Below are 4,799 nucleotides of genomic sequence, written 5' to 3' on the forward strand. Positions count from 1 at the left end.
GAACATAGGCAGAGTAATGGGATAGAGAGGGGTTGGGGAGTGGCAGATGTTTATTTTAGGAATAATAGTCAGGAAGACATTGCTGGTAAGATAACAAATGAACTGACCCTGATGGAGAACAAAACGCCAGCCACAGGAAAAGCCAGATGTAAAGCATTCTGGTCTGGGACTGGCCAGTGCAAAGGCCCTGAGACAGGACACACCATGGCATGCTTTAGATATTGTGGGGAGGAAAGAAAGAAAATGAAGACTTCAAAACACATAAAGCAACATCATCAACAGAATTAAAAGGAGAAATAGGCAAATCCATAATCATAGTTGGAGATTTTGGCACATAGCAAAGTACCACTAAACTTAAGCACTTAAAAATGCATGCATTTGATCACAGTTTCTGTAAGGCAGATACTCTGAAGCATTTTAGCTCAGTAGTTCAGGCCCAAGGGCTGTCAGTAGGTTGCCATCAAGGCATCAGCTACAACTGCTGTCATCTGAAGGCTTGACTGGGGTGAGGGGGTCACTTGCACTCTCATGGCCTCAATTCCTCACTGGCTATAAGCAAGAGAGTTACACATGGACTTCTCTATAGGGCTGCCTGAGTGTCTTTAGGGCAGAGCAATTGGTCCCTCAGAGTGAAGAACCTAAAAGACAGAGGAAACCAAAATGCTTTTTCCACCTAGCCTTGGAAGTCACACATAGTCTGTTCTTTAGAAGCAAGTGACTAGGTCCTGCCCACACTCAAAGGGAGGAAAAGAAAAATACCAGAGAATGTGTGGCCATTTTTAAAAACCACCACAAACATATTGATTTAAACACATGCTTGTGAAACACCCTCATGGTAAAACCAATAAAGTGTTAGGAAATACTAAAGTGAAGGGAAAGAGGCCTGGAATGGAGACACAAATTTGAAAGTCACCAGCATAAATGGTGTCAGAGATTGAGAGACTAGATGAAATCATTGTATTAGTCAGTGTTCTCTAGAGGGAAGGAGCTAATAGGAGAGTGTGTGTGTGTGTGTGTGTGTGTGTGTGTGTGTGTGTGTATATATATATATGACTTTATTAACTCACATGATTACAAGGTCCCACAATAGGCCATCTGCAAGCTAAGGAGCAAGGAGAGCCCATCCGAGTCCCAAACTGAAGAACTTCGAGTTTGATGTTTGAGGGCAGGAAGCATCCAGCACAGGAGGAAGATGTAGGCTGGGAGGCTAGGCCAGTCTAGCCCTTTCACATTTTTCTGCCTACTTTATATTCACTGGAAGCTGATTAGATGGTACCCACCCAGAATAAGGATGGGTCTGCCTTACTAAGCCCACTGACTCAAATGTTAATCTCCTTTGGCAACACCTCACAGACAAACCCAGGATCAATACTTTTCATCTTTCAATCCAATCAAGTTGACACTCAGTATTAACCATCACAATCATCTAGGGAGAGAGAGCTTTAAAGGAAAGAAAAGCATCCAGCGCTGAGCCCTAGGGCCCACTCTAATATTCAGTGATCTGATAAGGGAGGAAGAACCAGCATAGAAGAGGGGAGGAGTAACCAGTCAGGTAGGAGAAAATCAGAAACGCGGTGTGTGGAAGCAGAGGGAAGAGTGCTTTAACAATAATCCCTAGTACAACAAGGCTGATGATCGATGGCATGTATTGAGCACTGTTAATTGTCCCAGATGTTGTTCTAAATACTTCACATGTATTAACATCTACCCTCCTATTTAATGGAGGATAGATACTTTATGATTCTCTGTTTATGGTTGGAAATTGAGACACAAGGGTGTTAACTTCTCCAAAGTCTTACCTGTAATAAGTGAGGAACTGGGAAAATGAAGTGGTTGCTAGGCTAAAACAAACCGTGATTAAATCTGACTATCTGCTTATTCAGTACCTACACCTATGCAGCTAAAATTTTTAGACCTTCTATGTCCTTATCTTACTCAGCTCTTAATAGCATTTAGCAGAGGACACTTATGCATCAAGCAAATATCTATTTGGCACCAAGCACTGTTCTGGACACTGATGATATTGTGGTGAATGAAATATTTAAAAATTCCCATTCTATGGAGCTTGCCTTCCAATGGGAGAGAAAGATCGTAAGAGAAATAAATAAAAGATATAGTATGCAAAATAGTGGTAAGTGCTATGGTGAAAGGTAGAGCTGACAAAGGGGAAAGGAAGTGTGTCTGCGGGATGGGGGGTCATTTTCCACAGGCTTGAAAAGCAGAAACTTGACATTTCAGTAAAACCTTCAAGTGAGGGATGAGCCATGCAGATATATGGGGAAAAGCATTCCAGACAGAAGGAAAAATAGTTGAAAAGGCCCTGAGGCAATAATGTGTTTGGCACATGAAAGAATAGCATGGAGGCCACAGTGCTAGAGGAGGAGGAAGCGAGGAGGGAGTATCTGGAACAAAGACAGAGAACAGGTTCAGCATGGCTGGGGTTTCACAGGCACCATGTGAATTTTATGACTCTTATTCTGAATGATGGAAAAGACATTGGGAAGTTGCGAACAGAAGATTTACATGATCTGACAGGTTTTAAGTGGGTCACTCTGGTTACTGTGTTAACAATAGACTATACAGGAAGCAAGAACAGAAGCAGAGAGACCAGTTAGGAAGCTCTTCCTCATAATCTAGGCAAAACATGATGATGGTTTCACCAGGATAATAACAGTGAATTGATAAGAGTGGTTGAACTCAGCCAGGCGCAGTGGTTCACATCTGTAATTCCAGCACTTTGCGAGGCCGAGGTGGTCAGATCACTTGCGGTCAGGAGTTTGAGACCAGCCTGGTCAACATGGAAAAACCCCATCTCTACTAAAAATAAAAAATTATCTTGGTCCTGTGGTGGGCACCTATAATCCCAGCTACTTGCGAGGGAGGCAGAGGCAGGAGAATTGCTTGAACCCAGGAGGGGGAGGTTTCAGTAAGCTGAGATCATGCCATTACACTCCAGCCTGGGCAACAGAACAAGACTCCATCTCAAAAAAAAAAAAAAAAAAGTGGTTGAACTCTGGAAATACTTTGAAGGTAAAGCCAACAGCACTTGCCAATGAATTGGGTGGAGGGCATGAGAGAGAAAAAGAATGACTTCAAGAGTTTTTGTCTGAGAAACTCAAAAAATGGGGTCATTTCTTGAGACAAGGAAGATTGCAGGAGAAGCAGGTTTTAGGGGAGAAAATAAAGAGATCCATTTTGGGCTTACTAAGTTTGAAATGCTTATTAAATGTCCCTGTGGAGAAGTTAAATAGGCATTTGGACACATAAATGCATCTGGAGTTCAGGGAAGAGGTCCAGAATATGATATGAAATTGGAAGTAATCAGAGCACATAATATGAAATTTAAAGCCATGAGGCTGGATGAGGCCACCAAGACAGCAAGTGTGAAATGCAAAGGGACAAGGCTCCTGTGCTCACCCCAGGACTTCCTCAGTATCTAAGGTCAGGGCAATAAAGAAGAACCAGAAAGGGAGTCCCACAGGAGCTCCCAGAGAGGCAGATGGAAAGCTAGGCAAGCATGAGGTTTTGCTTGGCAGGTGAAGCAAGTGTTTCAGGGAGAAGAGCATGATAAAATAGATATTCAGGTGATGTCAAGTAAGAACACAATTTGGATGGAACAACTTAGAGGCCAGTCATCGACCTCATAAAAACCAGTTTTGGAGTAGTGGGAAGAAAGCCTGATTGGAATAAATTGAAGAGACAACGAGAAGAGCAAAACTGGAGACATGGAGTGTAGCCTACTCTTTCAAAGCAGCTTGGTGTAAAGGAAGAAGAGAAATGGAGTGGCAACTGGAGGAGGAATGAGGCCAAGATAAGTTTTTGTGGGTTTTCTTTGTGTGTGTGTGTGTGTTGTTGTTATTTTGAGACAGAGTCTTGCTCTGTGACCCAGGCTGGAGTGCAGGGGCACAATCTCAGCTCACTGCAACCTCTGCCTCCCTGGTTCAAGCAATTCAAGAGAAGTTTTTGTTGCTGTCATCTTTAATGGAAGAAGTGATGCATGGTTGAAGGCTGCTGGGAACAATCACACAGAGGGGGAAACCTTGATGAGAAGAGATGAAAAGGCAGAATTGCCAGGGCCGTGTGAACGACTAGGCAAGAGAAGATGGGATCTAGTACACAAATAAAACAGCTGACCTTAGCCAGGCCCATGGACACCTGAGTTAACAGAACATTGGACAGACTCAAGTTAATGAGTCTATTCAGCTGTATGCACCTGTGGATGTCTCCTAGATTATTTCAGTCTTCTGTAAAACAAGAAAGTAAAAAGGAAGCAAAGTCATCAGCAAGAGTAAGAATGGGAAGGTGCTGAAGTTCCAAGGGGAAAAGAGAAACCATGAAATAGTCAGGAGACTTAGAGGGCAAATAAATGAGGGAAATGGAGTCTAAATCCTGGGCAGCATTAAGGACCTGCTAGCAGTTGGTGATCACAAATTTAAAGTGAAGTCCATCAACATGTGTGTTTTTCTCCAAACCTCTTCAGCTGTACCTATGCAGGTGCCAAATAGGTCTGAGACCAGTTTTCAGTAGAGCAGCAGTGAAAGAAGTCAAATTGGGAAGACTTGAAGGGGAAATAGGTGAGGAAGTAGACAGCCCAGATTTAGACAACTGGTTCCATAAGTCAGTATAAATCACAGCTAAGAAATGACACATTTGGAAGGAAATGTGGGACTGGGGAATGTAAGGTATTTTTCTTAAAGGTAGAAGACACTGGAGCCTGTTTGTACGCTGAGAGACTGATACAGTAAAAAAGAAGAAATTGATAACACAGAAGCGAGAGAGACTCATGGAAGGGATAAAGT

Source organism: Sapajus apella, unplaced genomic scaffold (assembly GCF_009761245.1).
Source record: "Sapajus apella isolate SASKATOON/1434 unplaced genomic scaffold, GSC_monkey_1.0 scaffold2, whole genome shotgun sequence".
NCBI lineage: Eukaryota > Metazoa > Chordata > Mammalia > Primates > Cebidae > Sapajus > Sapajus apella.